Source organism: Anser cygnoides, chromosome 2 (genome assembly GCF_040182565.1).
Source record: "Anser cygnoides isolate HZ-2024a breed goose chromosome 2, Taihu_goose_T2T_genome, whole genome shotgun sequence".
Taxonomy (NCBI): Eukaryota; Metazoa; Chordata; class Aves; order Anseriformes; family Anatidae; genus Anser; species Anser cygnoides.
In genome coordinates, this window is record NC_089874.1 from 19,799,804 (window position 1) to 19,819,448 (window position 19,645).

Consider the following 19,645-nt stretch of genomic DNA (forward strand, 5'->3'; position numbering starts at 1 on the left):
TGGTAAACAGTGGGGCCGAGTTACTGGCTATAATGCTGCTCCCATCAGATCCATTCAGCAGCCGTTCCAACAGTAACTCACCGGCAGATCCGAGCACTGAAATAAATGGCATTTTACACATGCTGAATAGCCTGAACAGACATCACGGTTATTTCACGTTGCAGGAATAGTTTTGATATAAAAATACGATCGCAGATTCTGCCCATTTTTAAATGGCAAATGACGTTTTGGTCGATATGAGAAAACAAAGAGGAACGCTTTGGTGACCCTAAATGTATTATATTGTTAACACCGCTGAAAACTACTAGTGTCCATGTACTGTCTGTTTCATGCAAGATTTATTTGTTGTGAGAGAAAGCCCTGATGGTTGGTTAGTGAATTAGGTCAATAAGCAGTAGGATAGCGATAGGGGAGATTCTATTGCTCTTGGGGATTTAGGCTTCCTAGCACGACATTTAAATCAATAGGAATCATCAGCTACCCTAATCTGCCCATACCAAATAGCGCTGGGCCTGAGGTGGTGGAGAAAAATTGGAAGAGACCCTGGGAAATGGCATTTTTTTCCCTGAGATAATTAATGGCATGCGCTGTGTAGCTACTTATAAAAATATTTTATCCATGTTTGCTTTATGCACAATTTTATTAAAAATACCGTGTATTTCTAAAGGTAGCACTAATTATGATCACCGTCACTTATTACTCATGCACTCATAGAACTATTCAACTGCTTTTGCAAATCCATCAGTAAACTGTCAAAATGTAGTCTAGAAAGTGGCACAAGGTAAGAAATTCCCATTACAGCATAAACAAAAGTGTAAAGAGCCTGGCTTGCAATTGCTGGTGTCAGTTAAGGTAATACAACGTTGATGTAGTTAAAATAATAACAGAAAGACAGAGTTAAATCTACAAAGCCATGTAGAACTAATGTCAAGAAATGTGACAAGCCTACAGACTTTTTCCTTAGTAATAATTCAGATTACAAACCCAGAATTAAATAAGCGCATCAACGAAATGCAAAGGCACATTGCTTTCACATCCTAGATTTTCACCGAGTACACAGAAATTTGAAGTGAATGTGTACTGCCATAGCAGCACCTAGAAAGCTGAGAAACAATGTCCTTATAGACAACAACTTCTTTGATTTATTAATAGCAGTCAAATACCATTTAACTTTTCTCAATTTGCATTTGTCAGTTTGCTATGTTAAATCACGAATAATATTTTTTATATCTATGCTAACCATTTTAAATTACATTTAAACAGGGCATCATGGATAACTCCATACCTCCTCTTGCCTTATGCTTATTATAAAACACAGGTGAACCTGCTCTTTGTTTAAAAGGCTGTATAGATTAAAAGGATTTTTTTTAAATAAAAAAAATAAAAAATTAAAAAATATATAATTAAAAAAATAATTAAAAAAAAAGAGTTTATCTCAGACCACCACACAAAATAATACTTCAACTGCACTGGAAGCTCACATAGGAGCTTGTTAGCCTCAGAGAGATACATAAGCTTGTAACAGGCATTCGCTGACGGCGTTGTTCAGATTTTGTCAGCCTGCCTGCAGCACTGAGATGTGAGGCGTATTTGTTCAGTCAAATGTTGCTGCCATTACACCACTTCTGCAGAGATAAAGTTCCACCGAGGCCGATTCGGAACTACTGCGGTGGGGAGCGAGCAACAAATTTCAAAATTCGATTCATCATTTCTTGGCTGTCGAAGCCCGTGCCCATCTGTTCACATGGCAAGCAGCCCACTCGCAAGTTAGCTGGACCTTTCCCCTAAGACATAAGTGGCAAGAGCAGTTTAGTTAATCTGTGCAACAATGCGAACGATATTTTTTTCTGCAGGAGGTGTGGTCCAGCATCTCGGAGAACTGGGCAGCATTCGCCTCCTTTCACTTCGTTGTATTTTTGACATATATATTGGTAGAAATAGTTGAGGGAAGGAGGAAAGAAAATCAGGGGCTTACTGGTACGGGTTGCTGCCAAAAAGACAGGTTGTATTGGAACAGGTGCTTTGAAAATCTGTGAAAGCCAGCTGAAAGGTGTCAAAATGCGTATAACATGAACCAACAGTTCATAGATATTTTGTGTGAATGTAGGCTTGTAGCAGAAGAGTTCAGAAGGGACACTCCGCAGAAAAAATCTGCCTTAGGAACAGGCGACCGGTTTAGTAGACATACCCTCGTCTGCTCACTCACAACGTGTGTGATGCTCTTGTGCAGGATAAAAGACAAAGGAAAAAAAAAAAAAAAAAAGGTTTCCTCTTGTTACATTTATATCCTTCATTATCTTGGAATTGTCAAACCAGGAAAGAAAGATATGATAATCTGTTCCTCAAATATGTTAAGCTGGTCATCCAGCCTAAAAATAAAAGCTGATCAATTGAAGCTCCATAAGCTGCATTTTGGTGAGTGATTGACTGCAAAGTGCACGCAGGTAAAAGAAAGAAGAATGCATGATCCTTTTTATAGTACCGGTCAAACTAATGCCTGTGAGCCACACTTGTCCCTTGACCTTGTTAAATGTGGCCCACGTGTTGGAGGGAGTACAAGCAACTTTTCCGACACATTCCCTTCCCACATGTTTTTCCTGCAGTGAGCTACTGTAGATAGCTCTAAAACACATGGGAGTACAAGTGGCTTCCCCATGTGTATTTTAAACCTAACAGAGCTACAGCAGTCAAAACCACATGGGGATAGAAAAGGAGCATCAGAAAAAAAAAATGCTTTTCCACTATTTGTGCTCATGTTCTTCATGTGCTCGTGGAACACATGGGAGAGCAAGAAAAAAAAAAAAGGCAAGGGAGAGCAAGAGAAGAAAGGAAGAGGAAGAAAGAAGCAGGCAGAAGCAAAGAAAAAGGAACAAAGCAAGATGGCATAGAAAAAAAAAAAGAAAAGGCGAGGGAGAAAGAAGGCATTGCAAGGAAAGGACAGGACTTGACAGGAAAAAAAATCATACAGAAAATCATTTAATCACTTGAAAGGGTAAAATCAAATGTACCCGGGTTTTTCATTTAATTTCAGCTTTTGATAGCTTGTGTGTGTGTTTAGTTTTAACAAATGTAGGAAGAGGCATGTTTTGCACATTCCTCGATGTCATCCCTCCTTTCGTTTTGTCTCCCGATACTGCATCTTTGTTCCTGCTTCTGCTTTCTGTCTCCTTCTGTCTCCCACTTACCCCTCCCCTTTTTCTCTTCTCTGTCTCTCGCAGGCAGTGACTGAGATGTAGCATATTATTGCATTAACAGGGCCATTTTTTTCCCCAAACTTGCCTTAAAAATGGAGTGCCAGTGAGTACGTTGTTATTCTTTCAGCCTTTTTTTCCAGGATGACTTAGTTGAGACAGCCTGAAGTCATCAACATAAACCTAAGAGAGCATATGGGTGAAATGTGACTTTTGCTCCATGCTAGTCATGGGATATGGTCATAGTCTTGATTTCAAGGAGCTTTACAAGAAACCGGTGCTGAGAAAGTTTTCACTGTCGTTGGTGAAGCCGAGGAGGAACAAATAAACAACCTCCCATCTTCCTCTCTCACACTTGCAGACACCTGTGTGCCCGCAGCTTCTCCTCTGGATCCCCCTGGAAGCACTGGTTTCCCACCCCGTGAACTGTCACTGGGAAGAGACTTTGTTGCTCAGCAAATCTGAGCGCACTCAGGGGAATACACAAGTTCTGTGTTACCTAAAATTACACGTGGTGTAATTTGGATTGGAATAAAAATTACGTAGCTTTGAAACACATTTTTCTTCTATTATCATTTGATAGACTTTTGTTCATCTCAGATTTTTTTCCTTGATTTTGGGATGAAGATAATACTCAGTTTTGGCATTGGATTTAGATTTATGATTTTTATCTTTAAAAGCAAAGGAAGACTTTAAAGCCTGTTTGTACTCTGTTTTCTTTTTCCCCAATCTTTCCTTTGGTTCCAAGTCTTATGCTCTATTTTTATTTTTTTTCTTCTTACTTGGTTTTGACCCTTTTTAGTTTTGTGTCAGGGTCTCAAGGTTTCCAAACTAAAGCCAGGAGCTCAGGAGGATGAACAGCTTTCAGGAAACAGTCAACAGCTCTCAGGGTGCAATTCTAAAGGTCATTTGTTATCACATCTGTTCCTGTCAAGGTGCCCTCTCTGAGGCAAAGCCCATCTGAGAGCCTGGAAACCCTGGGAGGTTCTCCAGTAGGATTTTTCTCTCATGCTCTATGATGAGACTAAAAAGAGTGCACTCATATGTGGAGTTCTTCCAGTGTCAGGGAAAACTGACAGAAACCTTTTTCCTCTGCCCTGTTTCACTGTGACCTTCATTTCCCAGCCACCTTCTTGATTCTAAGTGCAAAAAACACCTCAAAAACGTCTGAGGGTCTGATTTTCCCCACACCTCTTGGGGCAGAGTAAAACCGAAGACCATCCTTAGGCACAAAGTCCAAGCCCCTTCTTGAATGTGGCTACGAAGACCAGGAGTCAGAGGAGAAAGGAACAGCTCTGGGGCTGAGCATCCTGGTAGTTTCGCTAGTCCCCAGTGCTATCAGCTGCTCACGCCACGGAAGTTACGGAGCTGATTAGGCTGGGCTGGTCATGGTGGTCAGGAGCGGAGGCAGGGTCCTTCGCCGTGCTTCCCGCCATCTGCTCACATCATCAGAGCCGCGGCGACACATCCTCCCGGAAAAACGCCAGGAGAATCTCGCCTATAGAAATGAGGTCAAACATGCATTTTATGGCGGCGATCTAATTTAATTATATATAGTTAGCATAGTATAAATTATCGTTGCATTGTGGTCCTTCAGATGAAAAAAAGACAAACAACAAAAAATAGGCAGAATTTATCATATTCTGTGCTGGACCCAGAAGAGTATTATCTAGTGCATTTTTTATATAGTCTGGGAGCATGGTAAAAAAAATGATTAACTTAAAGTGAGTTGTCATATCAAGTATATATATATAATATGTCTTTTAAAATGTAAATACGTACCCGAGTACTTGGTACTTGTTTATCTAATCTATTATTTACAAGGCAACGTATTAGACTAATGTTATGGGCCAAAATATCACAAGCTATAACAAGCTGGTAGAGCCCTGTTGGGATCTATGTAGCTGTGCCAATTCTACCAGTGAATAACTTCGTTTTGCATTCCTATATATTTAATGAATAGACTGTTTTAATTAACCAAGCTCTAACACGCCTCTGTTCATATCTTGGAAAATAAATTTTATGTAATTTAAAGAAAGTGAAGATAGAGTAGCTGAAAGCATAAGGCATTTTAAAGCATAAATAAATTCAGACAAATTCTTTATACTTGTTAAGATTTCAGTTCATGGTTAATGTCTGTATTGCTCTATAGAGGCAAAAAAAATTAGGTGAAGGTAGTATTTTGTGGAAGATGCTTTTGTCCTTTTCTGCAAAGAAGAGGTGTTGCAGAACTGTTCCATATTGTATTTTACATGGCAGACAGAGGATAAAAAATGATAAATTCTGCATCTGTCACAATTCTGTGTCTGTCACTCAAAGAAAATTCCCCTTTCCCTTTTTAGAAAAGTTGCTGAAGAATGATGGGATGTGGCTGATAACAATAACCCGTACTTAGGCAACCAGAAGATTGTGACAACATTAGATAGAGTAAGGGAATGCAGACTTAAAATCAAAACATCTGTTATGGTAACTTTAACTTACCCTATTATTCCTGGACGTTGCAGTGTCATAACTCACATTCCTGCATCGTCTTGCCATAGGAATATGCAGATAGCCTTGAAATTCCACACTAACCTTAAATTAATTTGCTTTAAACCTCATATCATAAAATTATTATTACCAAAGCATGACAGTTCATTTTTAGATACTAATAGTACAAGTAAGTGATCTTCTACTTGATAGATTGCAAAATGTGTTGTATTTTATCCCTGATTATAAGAATAATTTGATTTGCCTCAGCATAGCTATTAAATAGTTACAGAGAGATTGATTGCAGTGGTATGAAGGATTTCACCATTAATGGTTTTATGGGAGAGATGCAGAATATAAACAGATTTCATGGCTCTTCCTAACCAGAATATCTGAGTTTATACCCTTTCTCCCCTGCAGCCCTTACATATTAGTTTGCCCTGGAAATTTCTGTCAAAATAGAGATTTATTTGATTTTCCAGTGCTTCATATCACAACATGTTGTTGTGTCGCCAGCACTATACCAGCAAGGACTTCGGTCATGGTTGCATAAATTATAGGGGACAAGTGCCCAGAATAAAATACTATAATGAATGAAAAGAAGTGCAGTAAGTGATAAGCCTTATCCTGCCATGTGAGGGATTTCAGTCGAAATATTTCATCCTGGTAATTTCAGAGAGAATCAGTCCCATCACGTGTACTAGTAAATGCCAATATTATTTCTGATTCCACCTTTCTCCTACCAGTCACTCTTCTAATTATGAGCAGGACCCAGTTCTGATAACTTATAGCTGCTGCATAGCTTGAATTCAGGAGTGGATGCAGTATCTGTGCTTGGGCTGCCAAATCACATTGCATGTCCTCCGTTCACTCTGACTGCTAGAATAACTTATTATGATACTGGACTTCCAAAGAATATATTAACTTCCTGACTCTCTATAGTAATACCATACAGCTGGTTCAAATAAACATTCCAAGCCAGTGCATTTTTCATCTTGAAAAAAAAAACGGTAATCCCAAAGAACTTTTGTATTTATTCAGTGCTTACTGTCATTGCCTTTGACATTGAGCACAAAATTAATAGTTTAAAAAATGGGAGTTACTCTCTAGGCCTTTGCATTGATTCTCTCTTGTTGTTCTTCATTTATTTTGTTGACCATTGCAGTTAAAAAGACAGGAGAAACTGCTCATGGTATTAATTTTCTTGAGTTATTGCACTATTCTGTCTCACTAAAACTTTAATGTTCTTTTTTATACTTTGAATAAAATGTGACCTTTTATCTAAGGCAGAATCCATATAAAGAATTTAAGTTCCTCTTGACTTTACCTTACTCATCTAAAAGGTATTGACATTGATACAAAAACATAACCAGATAACTACGTTATATGCGTTAAACTTTTGCACGTTATTAAAAATGTTACTTTTTTAATATTTTCCTTGTCAGTTAATTTATTCATATTGCTTATACAAAAAGGGCTGCCGAAACATTAAGAGTGAGACCCTTAGGCAAAATAATCATGTAAATCAAGGATATTTTGGCTGTGTAATGGCTGTAGGTTTGATTATATTCGATCACACTTTTTGTGGCTATACTACCGTACATACGCTGAGTTTTGGCTTAAAAGAGAGTACACATGATATAACAAAGAAAGATTTTGCTTCAAACACTGCTCATCAGTAACATACTAATTCCCACCAGAGAAAATGAGATATCACACTGTAAAGGTTTTCTATTTTTATTTAATACTGCCATTTATAAAGTAATGTACTAATGAAAATTGTTAAATGCTCCAGGTTGGATTATTTTAGTCTATGCCATAATTATGGAAAATCTTATGGAAAACATGGAAAATACTGTGCATGTTCATACATTTCTGAGTTTCATTTTAACCTCCTGAGCTAATTATGAAGAAAAAATATTTCCAACAAGCTGTGGAACACTCAGAGTTAGTGAAATATACATGATACCCATTTATAAGAGGGTTTCTAAAGTTTCTAAAATGTGAGAGATGTAAATTGTGTCCCTGATTTCAGTGCCAGCAGTAGATGATACATTTTCATGATTAGATCATGTGTAAAGAAGGCAAATGTGTATGCAAGAGTTAGAATAATGTATATATGCATTTTGTATGTTTTGTTACAGTCAGTGAATAAGTGGACTGTATGGATATAAATCTGTTTTTGATTAAGACAGATTATTCTGGTGACCTGTTATAAGATTATTTTACATAAACAGAGTTATCATTGACAAGTATAGAATCATTCTGTTTAAAGTACTTTCTGAAAAGTATACACATCCGTGAAAAATGCTAACTTATCACTGGAATTAGAGGTTAGATTACTTTTTTTTTTTTTATTTTTATTTTTTTATTCTGCCTTTGCATCAGGGAAAACTATTTTGTGTGTTACTTGGTCAAATAGTCATAGAAATTCGCTTTTAATAGAGATCTGTTCTTTACAATTTACAGGCAAGGTAAATCAATCTATAGCTTTATGACTGGAAGTGAGGGAGTATTGTGAAATTGCAGTATTAGGCAAAGTACATAGGAACATTCTGAACCCCCAAATGCTATATTAAGGTCACACACGTTTTAAATTAGGAGTCTCTGTTCTCACTCATAAATGTCTCAAACTTTCAGCTTCTGATCTGAAACTTTTGGAGGTTGAATATTGTAACAGTAGCCACTGGAATTAGTAGATACTGACCCTTGTGACACATGACAGGGTATATATAACTGTATCCCTGACCAGGTTCATGTAACTGGAGCAAAGAAATTAAGGCTAGTTTCTCACTAGAGTTGCATGCTAGAATTTTACTATAAAGATAACGATGACTGGTTTTAAGTTAGTCTATCAATATAAAATACATTAATAAAAATAACATTAAATTTAAATAATATTCTCCCCATTCACATGACACCTGTCATATTGTATTAAAAAGCATGAGGAAAGCAAAACATAGCTCAGTCTCACTGCCTTCAAATTTGTGGTTCTTACCACTGAATGTCGGAACAGCTAACTTTTATGTTTTCAGTTTAGATTGTAAAAAATTTTTTGTGTTCTTTCTTTGTTGTTCTTCTTTTGTTCTTTCTAACAGCAAGACAAGTAACATGACAAGCACTGAGCATTTATTTATGTGGAGCATTCAAGTAAATGGAGAGTTATAAATATGTATGTTTGATGATAATACATAGCTATGACAAAGATATTGCTGTACATATTTTTTGAAATGACCACACAAAATATAATTATAGAAATAGAAAAGTCTATATTTTAAAGAAATAATGGTTAAAATATCATTCTTAAAAAAAAAAAAAAAGTGCTACTATTTACATAAATACTCAATAGTATAAAAATGCATTTTAGTCTCAGGTAGAAAAGCTCCTCTTGAAATTTTGGAGACAGATGTCCCTGTGTCTCCCTATCCCCTAATATCCATTTTCTGCAAAGCTCTTTTAAATGTGAGAGAGGATAGAGTTTCGCAACAGTTTATTGCTAGATTTACAATGCTGGCAACAAAGTAATTTTCAAAAAATGGGATAGACTTCTCCCAGGAATTGATCTCTGGTTGGGTTAATGGATTATATGCCTCTGGGAGCCTAGTACCCCTACCCTCTGAGTAACATCTCCAACGGAGCAAGAATAACACAGAGTCATGCTTATGCCTCCACGTTTATACAAAAGTAGGAAGAACAGTCAATGTGTCCCTGATGGCGATGTAAATCAACTATGTCCCTATTTGGGTTTGATTAGGGAAATTTGTAATTCTCCTACCTTGTTTGAAACAGCGACCATCAAGGATACTATTCAGCACATAGAAGGTTAACTGTTTAGCTGTGTGTTAATATTAATATTACTGATTGGACTTTATGATCTTTTGTTCCTTACAAGAACCGGCAGGATGTAAAACTGACATTTTGTATTTCAGATGTACATATTATTTTCAATAATTTCTGGAAGACCTGTGTGATAGCAAAATATGAAAATAGCAGCTGAAATGGTTTGGTGCATCAAACTGTTTGTTTGTTTGTTTGTTTGTTTTTTCTCTGCTGACTGCAGTCAGATCAGTGTGTCCTACACCTTGTACCATACCACCTACCTGGTTTGCAAGACCTTGCTGCCATGGGCAGCTTGATCCTGCTGTCAGTGACACCAGTGGCAAAACCCTTTTTGTCTTTGGCAGGAGGCAGGATCAGGTTGTCCACTGCAGCACAGAGGTTCGGCAGCTCCTTCTTGTCATTTCTGGTGTACAGCCATTTGTTTCCTCTTCTTTGTCTCAAAAGCGCTGTTGTGCAGTATTGAAATGAATGCAGCACAGAATATGAGAAGAACATAAGAAAACTTTAAAAATAACATTCAAAAAATTTAAATCCTTTATTAACAGTTGAAGGATCACAGCTATTAATTTTGGCGTGTCCTTTTAGTTAATCATTGCTTTTGAAGTTGCCCTGGTCTTAGGTCAAGATAACTTAATTTTGAGCTACTTGGCAATGGCCAGGTTTTGCTTTACACATAAATCGATATCTTTCAGTAAGAAAGATACACGGAAATGGTATTTCACACCTGTGGGGTATATATAAGCACATATATGCACATATGATACCTAATTTCACGTCACTAACCGGTGGTTTCAGTGCTGCAGCAGCAGCACAAACTGGACCGCTCCGCGCCCCTCAGAGGCTCCTGGCAGCCACCGCCATTTCCCCTCGGTGGCCTCTTGAGGCCCTCCTACTTGCTCAGGACCATGATGGCAGGGGGGCTGCCACAAGAGGCTGCTGGTCGCCCCAAGGGGCCGGTGCAGAGGAGGTAGGGGAGAAGGGGCTGCCCGCCATTGCCTCTCCTGGAGGGCCAAGGGCCAGGAGGTCGTCGAGGCGCAGCCGCACACAACATGGCGGCTGTGAGGCACCAATGTGAAGGCTGAGGTGGCGGCTCAGGCGGTGGAGGTACTTTGAGGGAAGAAGTGGGAGAAAACGGGCAGAGGGGGGGGAAGAGAAGCTGATCCTGAGGAAGGAGGTGGGTTTGAGGTGGATGGTGGGTGGTGGTGGGGCAGGAGGCACCACACAGTGCCCAGGGAGGAAGGAGAGGGGCCCGGTCAGCACGGCGCTGCCGCCATGTCGGGGCCAGCAGCTCTCCTGTGAGCCCCAGCCTTCATCTGTAGCTTTGTGTTGCTGGAGCCAAAGTCTGTGAAATTCAAACCTTTTGCCATTCCTCCTGCTTAAGCAGTTTTGCGGGTAATTATTTTAAGAATGATTACGCAAGATGTTACCTCAGGCAAATCATATAAAAATAAGAGTACAGTGCTTTATCATCAAATTTCAAGTCGGTGGGAAGTTTTAAAATCTGTAGCTGCCTGGAATTCGTGGCGTTCACTGTTTGTTCATGATACACACTGGTGGAAAATGTAAGATAAACCCATACAGAAATAAATAAGATTGGATCCTGTTTGCTTTCAAATAATTACATTTATTTACATCAGTTTAACCTCCATGTAAAATGTCATGTATATGTCAGCTAGACTAATGCATTAAAAAGTAAGTCTCTATGGGAAGTGTTTCAAATAAGCAATTTGTTTTGCTTGCAATTAATGCATTTTTACCTAAAGTACAAGTTATAAATAAAAACAAACTAACAGTGAATGGTAGTTTGCTGCTGTCATTCCAGTAAGGGACAGTTGGGTAATTACAGACCATCAAAGAACGGCTGCACCGCTGATTATTATCTTTTAAGAATTTACCAGCCTTTCATCATTCAAAAGAAACTTGCATTGAAGACTTTAAATATGTACTACTAATAAAATAAACCTATTAAATGGTATGATGGCTAGTATTTACAGCTCACACAGGAGAAGAAGTCATCTTTCCTTTGTTGCTTTGTCTGGTACAGAATGCCACATTGTGAAATCGGTAACCAGACCTCATTTAACTGTGTGTATCTGTGTCTGTACTCAGGGCTTCACTCTGCGGAGTTGTAAGCAGCTTTACTAAGATGGGAAGCTTTGGGGCTGATTTGGACTATATATACCTCTGGGGAAAGTTACTTGAGTGTTCATAGGGCCACATCCTTAAAATGTCAGAAAATTCGTGTTTCCAAACCCTGTATGCAAACCTTTATGCATTTGAACTGGAAATAAAATGTACCAGTGTGGAAGATGTTGGCAGTAGTTGTATCTGCTCTGAGAGATGTATGCATATAATTTCAAACATGTTTTTATATAACACTTTATATTTATTTCATATGTTGTTATTTACAAATCCTTATGAATAGGATTTTGATACATATGTACAGAATTTAATTTTCAAAACTAAACAAGTTGCTAGCCACAGAAGTATTTTTCACAGTTGTAATTCTCCACTTATTTAATATCAAAATTAACAAAGCATGTTTTATAAATAAAAGTGTCTGGGCTGTACATTACCACAATAATTTTATTTTAAAACTGGACTGAGGATGGATACGTATGCCCCTTCTGATAGAGCTAAACCCAAATTTAATACATTCTAGTCTGTGATCTGAGTATTAACTAGAATTAACATTTGCAGCATAATATTGCAAAATGTGTTTATGCACATAGTGGTGCTGCAGATGATGAACCTTTTTGTCTTTGGGCAGGAATTGGAACATGCAGTGTAAGTCTAATTGTAATATGCTTCTGTCAGAAGTACTGCAGAGCTCTCGGATCTTGTCAGGACTTTGGATTCAGCGTTATGGTACTCATCTGCGTATAAACCCTTTACAGATAGCAGACATGCTGTCTCCAGTAAGGATGCATCCAATACCTAAACTGATCTATATGGTTTGTCCACCCGTTTATCTTGTGTTTAGAAAGACTCAGTCCTGTGGCTCTCATTCAGAATACTTACATAAGATTGAATTATTCATCTGAGTAGGATTTCCAGGCTGGGATCATAAACCTCTGTAAACAGAACACTGAAATTGTAAATAATACAAAACAAATGCTAAATATTGTACTCTGCAGTTGTTTTCATTGAGACAAATGCTAATAATTACTAAGGCATGTCAAAACTATAGGGATATATTGGCTTATAGGAAAGGTCAGTTGCAGTCCGTGGTTATTTTTAATTCATTGGATTGTTTTCAGCAGGCATATCTTTATGTAGGATAATCTCTTGCCCATTTTCTGCAAAATGTCCCTAAATTCATCATACATGAAAACAGAGCTGGAGGAAGAGGAAATGAACAATTTTCCAATTTATGCAATTTAAGAGAAATATTGGGGGAGGTGTCTTTAATGACTACTGGCTGCATGAAATACAAATGATCTCTACCTACCAAGCTGCAAAAGCCAATAGGCATATGATAGAAGATGGCAGAAACGCTGCTTTTAAAGGGTTCTGTAGTCTTGTGAGACTAGTTTTATTATAAATCTGCATGTGTGTTATTGAACTGGATTCTGTGATCTGTAAAAGACCATAGGCATAATTTTTGTTGTTAATTTCATCATTAATTTTAATATTCTTTAGCTCATTTTTTTTGGCATAATATTTTAACAAGCTTAAAAAATTGTATGTTAAAAACACAACAGATTTTCAGAAAATGAGCTATTTCAAAGTTGCTTGACAATTTAATCAAGAAACAACCGATTTTAACAGTACAGTTCTGTTGATTATTCCAATTAAAAAAAAAAAATAATTCCAGGTGCAGTGATAGACTCATGTGCACCTGTTTATTTTCTAGTGTTCTATGGATAAATTGCAAGCAAGGAAAAGATTAAATCTCTGAGAATCTGCAAATGTCAATTGCATGAATAGATAAGGAAAGCAATTGTTAGAAAGCTCTGAGTGTTAGCAGGGTACTGAAAAACCTAGTTAAGGTGGTAACAGCAAGAGTAGGAAGGTCTGTAAGACTTAAAAAAAAATGCTATGTATGATCAAGTGTTTTTCATATTTTGTATTTACACTTAGGTAGTTCCTTGTGGAAATTGAGCAGATGTACAGTGTATTAAATGTAGCATGAGGGGGGGTGGGTTGGGGGGTTGAAGAGGAAAAAAGTTAATGATACCGCAATTACTGCCAGGCTGTATGAAAAACTGAAAATGCTGGATCATGTTCCTTTGAAAATACATAGTTGGGACATGTTGTAATGCAGGATGATCAGGAGTCTGCAGTAGCATTTGGGATGTGTTGCTGTTTCTATTAATACAGATTTTTTTTTTTTCTTAAAGTAGAATTTCATATATATATAACAACTACTTGGAGGTAGTAAATGATTATGACACGAACCTCAGGAAATCTGAAGAGGCTTTCATGTAATGAAAGACAAGTGAGAAAAGAGAAGGGGTGAGGAATAATTTTAGCCCTTTCAGGCCCGGAGGGTTCCTGGGCAGGTGAAGAGATGAGTTTTCACATGTTGTTTGACTGCTTAGGGCCCTACATAACAGCCTCCAGGAGGAAGACTTTGGTATTGTCAGAGTATGCTGTCGTGCATAGCCTTTATTTTTTTTCCTGGGAGTATTGTGCTGCATGAGAGCTGCAGTGTCCCGTGCAGCAGCAGAGATGTCTGAAGGGATGAGCCCTTCCCACAGGGATGGCACTTCCAGGTTAAATGTTGTGGGTGCTCGAGCCAGGTGCTGAGGGCTGGATTTTGACCAAAATGTATTAAAGTTCAGAGGTGTGACCTCTTCCATTCCTGCTTTTTAACTATTGTATATGATTATTTAGGGGCAAGTTACCATTTTTTTCAAACAAATGGTTCTCATGGAGTTAGTGAATAGCATGTCTGTGGAAAGATTTAGCTTGTGTGTCTCTGAAATACTTTACAATATAGTATATAAAATATACTCTGAAATACTTTACAATACAATATAATATAATACAATTATAACAATAATAATTGTTAATAAAATCCCTCTTTAATTCTCTGAAGTCCCTTTTGGGAAGAACAACCAGAAGACAAGATTGTGGCTCCTCGTAACACCCTTGGGGCTGTCCTACTTTTTAAGTACTGGCTTAGCTTTGTTAAATGCCTGAGCGACTGGTTTTGTACATTATATTTGTGCTTTTAGGTGCATATCATTCTTTTGTTTTATGTGTGATTTCCTTGGCACATGATGCTATAGGGAATTATGATAAAGTGCAATCATCTGTCCGGTTTTCTTCCTGTAGCCATATTATGTATTAAACTCTCAGGCCCCATCGTGTTCTGCAGGAGATTATCCAAGAAATGATAAATCCTCGGTAGGAGCCATCAAAGCATCATTGCCAGTTTGCAGCCGCTAAGAAGACCCTCACATCTCTTTCACTGTCACTGCATTATTGATTAGCCTGCAAAATACTGAAGCTGTATTGATTGCAAATATTTAGGGATGAAAAAAGAAACATTGTCCTCGAAGGTATTCGCGGCCCTCTCTTCTCCGTTAAAGAGAGCTTTTTTCTCCTGTATTTCTCTGGCTGTCTCTTAGCTATTGTATGCTGCAAGCTGATGTGTTCATCTGAGGGTACTGGCGAGATGGGCAAATGGCTGCCTCACCCTGCTGGGGCCAGTAGTCACCAAAAAACTGAGAGAGACAAGGAAAGGAAGAAGAGCGTTTAGGTAACGATTGACTGGTTTGCACACACATAGATTCGGACAGCAAATAAAATTAATTTCCTATTTATGTTTGAATTAATTCGTATTTAAAATTTATCTTAATGCCCCTGATAATCTAGGCCATGAGGTCTGGAACAGTCCTACGTAACCTGCTAAAACCTCAGCACGTTCTGCCTCAATATTCATGGATTCTCCTAGTTCAGTTATAGAAAAACTCTGTGCAAAAAGAGCTAAGACACAGACCTGACAAAAATCTTACCTTGTTGATCCATTTGGGTGAAATCTAAAAGGGGACTTTACAAGTGAATACCAGTGACGTACTCAACAAAGAAATTCCCTGCAAATTCAGCGAGTCACTTCTTGCTGTCCCTTCTCCAAGAAGTCCCTGCTTAGCGACGTTGGCACATGCAGGTGGTTTCTGCCTGGTTAGTGTACAGTTAGTTCGCTGCCTGGTACTTAAGCTGAAATCATTAACATGTGTCTTGTGTGTTACCTGAATGAAAGGCGAGTTCACGGGTTATTATTGCCCATTTTTTCTCTTTGCTCCTGCACTTCCCTGTTTCGATTACAAATCCCCCTCCAGGCACAAAGCAAGCTGGACACCTACAGTGCAGCTAAAGAGTTATTTGTTCCCTAGGTGGACACTAATGAATGACTGCAGTGCTGCCCTGAGTGAGGGGGTCCCCACTATTAAAAGTTTAATAGAAAGATCTGAGAAGCTGGGAGCCAAGAGGAGGAGGAGGGGACAAGGAGCTGTGAGTAACTCAGTAAGTGCCTTCTCTGCTCCTTTGCTGTAGCGGAGATTATACCATCCATTAGGACAGGAGCAACTGGAGAGAGGTCAGTTCCCTCTGCTTTCTCCTTTTGCCTTCAATCTCACCACAAGCTGTTGAAACTGCAAAAATACGTCGGTTCCTTTCCACTGTAAAATCTCGGAAAGCAGCAGGAATATGGCCCATCTGAAAAACGAGCTAATTCAGGTTTCCTTTCACTTTTCTGATTTCCTATCCTTTTGTTTCCCTCCTCTCCTCTTTGTTCTCTTATTTCTTCTCTAATCCCTCTCTCCTTCTCTCTCTCCTTTTCCATCTTTTACTCTCCATACCATTCTCTCTCTCTACCTTATACTTTTCAAGACTTAGGGTAGATGCATATAATTTGGGGGCTTAAAGGTTCTTTTCCATTTTTTAATGGTTCTCTCTATAAATATTCCAATGCCCACACAGATTCCTGTCCATGCTAAGTGATGATAAAGTTTCACAGAACTGTGGAGATACTCATTGCCCCTTATTTTAACCTAGGCAAATGTAAACATCCTCAATTTTTCTCGCTCCCACTGAATTGCAGGGGAGTGAGATCTAGTTTTAGTTTTACTTTTAGTTTTTGATCTAGTCCCCATTACTGTAGTGCCTGTCCATGTCCAAGACCATACGAAGAAAGAGGACTGATTATAATCAGAGGGAGAAAAAGATGTATCCTTTAGTTTCTCTGTTGTATATTACCAAGAATATTATGAATATCTCTTACATAATCCTTACAAGAAACAAAATAAGTCTCTTGTATGCCATTCCTATTATAATTCCAGGAAAGAGTTTTTTGTTGCAGGTTGAGGCCACCAAAATGTTTGGGGTCCTGTGGTACTGGAGGGTGCTGCTTGCGTTGCAAGGGGCAGCCAGGGAGCGATGACGGGAGCAGCTGCCTTGCGCTCGAGGTATGTGAGAGGGTTAGAGCTGTGCTGTAGCACACCGGAACCATAGGGACTGAAGTTTGTTTTCATGGTGGGATATCATCGCCTTCCACCTCCTCTAATTTGGCTGTGGAGTTCTAGGATTAGAAACCTTTGCTAACCTTTTGATAGCTGGTAATAATGTAATTGGAGGAACTGAAGTACAGTGCGTGAAGCTGTGGACCCCACGTGTCATCTTCCATGCAGATCTCTTCTGGAAGGCAATGCGAGAACGTTTTGAGCCTGTAGAAGCATCCGGAAAAGAGCACTAATACCTGAATTTGATGCTTGATCTCTTTGAAACAGTCCAATGAAGAAAAGGCCTCCAGAAATGGTGTTTCCTATCCAACCCGTCAGAACAGGTTTCTTAAGATTGCTGTCGGACAGAACATGCCGGATTCCTGTTTGGAAATATCTGGAGCGGATCCACAAGGCTTACTTGGGTTTTCCTTTCTCACTGCCTTTTCTTCCCTCCTTCCAAACATCAGTCTTCTGACTGAAATATGGCGTTGGGACAGATGTAAAGCTGATTAGCTTTACTCACAGAGTAACTTCTGGAGCTGAGTTAGCTGTCTTCTGGTGAGAATATTTCAGGGGGATGCGTTTTCCTAAGCATTGCGAGGATACAATATCTGTGCTTTTCTGATTTTTTTTAAACAAACCGCAGTTTTAAGTCTGCTCTAAAATTTTTTCTTAAATTTAACCCATTTAAGAAAATATTTGATAACATGATAGTAATCGGGTTGTACTTGAAGTCAACATATGCTTTAATGTTGCTCTGAATACAGTTGCTCTTCTGAGCTGAGGCCTGTGTTTGGAACTTAAATCTGAGTCTGGGACTTGAGAAAATATAAAAATAGGTTGCTCCTGAGAACACAGACTGACAATTTCTGCTCTTCCCTCTGTCTTCCATAGACACAACATTAAAGTTCAATTATTGCATGAGACTCATTCATATTTTCTTGATATTCATTATTATTTTAAGAACACTTCAGTGTTCTTACTAGGCACAGTTCTGAAAACCTGCAAGGACTGGAAGTTTCTCCTTTTCTTACCACGATGAAAAGAAGTGCTTGAGAGAAATAAGTGCTGCGTGAGAAGCATCGTTATTACACTCCTTAGTGTTGTGCTCACTTCTTATGCCAGTAAAAATTTCTTTTCACTTTTCTTAAAGCGCTATCTTAATATTAAGGGTTTTGTATTTTTTGGTGGAAGCTGTTAAACTGACTGCCGTAATGATCGTGTTCTTTTCAGTAGTCACTCAGAGCAGATAGATTGGAGGGAATTGCAATGCAAAACTCCCCTTAAAGTGTGTCAGGTGAAATCTGCAGATCGCTTCTGATTGTATCCCTTTCTATTTGGTTTTGGGCTTTTTTGCCACAGCTGCAGACTGTATTCCAAATTACTGATAATAACGACAAGCTGCTCTGCAATCTTGTCACAAGCTGCACTGAAACAACGTTCAGTCTCTCCTAAGCATGACGGCAACTCTACATGATCCAGAACCTGGTGGTCTGTGCTGTTCCCTTTTGGTGAACATGGCGATGGAGGTTGGGGGAACAGCTGACTTTTAGGTTAACTAACTCTGCAGTTAGCTACAGCCCAAGATTTCTGGATTTTCTCATCTAGTCACAGCCTTCTCTTGTGTGGCTTGTATAATAAGAGAAGCCAGAGCTAAGTGAACTGGAGAGGTCAGTAAAATACTATTGTTCAGTCCTGTTCCTTGCTTATAAATTAAGTTGTTCCTATATGCAGAGATGTCCTTTCAGTTGTAATGCTTCTGCTTTTACTAACAGGCCAAAGAATAAAAGTGTTTAGCAATAGTAAGTTAATAAAATCTTATAAAATGAGACAAATCACCCTGCATCTGAAAACAAAACAAAGCAAAACAAAAAGCAGTGAATCTGTAAACAAGTGACTGATGAAAAACACCTCTAACTGCATTTTATTTGAAGAATAAAAAGAACACAAGCCTTTGAGCTGGTTAAGAGAAGCTATCTGTATCTGCTTCTTTTGAATCCTTCAGGAATAATATTTTTCATGGCTTGATGCTTGCAGCTGCATAAGAAAATAAACTTTTGTCATGCAAATGTAATTCTTTGCTTTTAATAATTTTAATAGCAACATTGAATTATGTTAGTTATCTGTTTAACGTGCTAGTTCTGGTGAGGACTAAAATTATAGGTTTCAGAGAAGACGTAGAAAACCTTTTGGTGGCAAGCAGTACGTTTACAGACTGCAGTTACAAAATAAGCAATTAGAAATACATTTGGGCAGAAACTGAGTGCTGCTCTGAAACTTCTAGTGACTAGGAATTTTAGTAGTTTTAGATGAGTTTTAGAGAGCTGACAAACACTTTACAAAAATGACGCATAGAGTAATAAATAATGTAGGCACGTGGGTTTGTTGGGGGTAAACTGTGCTTTCCTGTGAGAAATCGTAGAAACAGTAGTTATGAGCTATTCTGTGATAGAAGTGGGAAGATTCTTTTATTTCTGATATATCATACTGAATTGATTTTTTAGGAACTCTTCTGGGTTATTTTCCTGGACAGAGGGTGAGTATATTGTATGTTTATAACACTTAAAGAAAGCCTACTTTCTTTCTTTATATCCTGTATTAGCTTTCTCAGACACTCAGGAACCAAAGCTTATACCTGAAGAAGGTCATGGATGTCACAGCAATGAACTTGTAAGTTCATGGATCCCAAAATAA

The 19,645-nt window shown here is 38.4% G+C and overlaps 1 long non-coding RNA gene across 2 annotated transcripts; it reads left to right on the forward strand.

Moving 5' to 3' along the window:
- The first annotated feature begins 9,853 nt into the window (after nt 1-9,853).
- Nucleotides 9,854-19,640, forward strand: LOC136790026 (uncharacterized). Of its 2 annotated transcripts, none has more exons than XR_010829117.1 (4): nt 9,854-10,604; nt 15,845-15,974; nt 16,795-16,915; nt 17,138-19,640. It is a non-coding gene; the product is annotated as an uncharacterized lncRNA (long non-coding RNA). The 2 variants fall into 2 exon arrangements; XR_010829118.1 differs by having other exon boundaries at nt 16,810-16,915.
- The last annotated feature ends 5 nt before the right edge of the window (nt 19,641-19,645 follow it).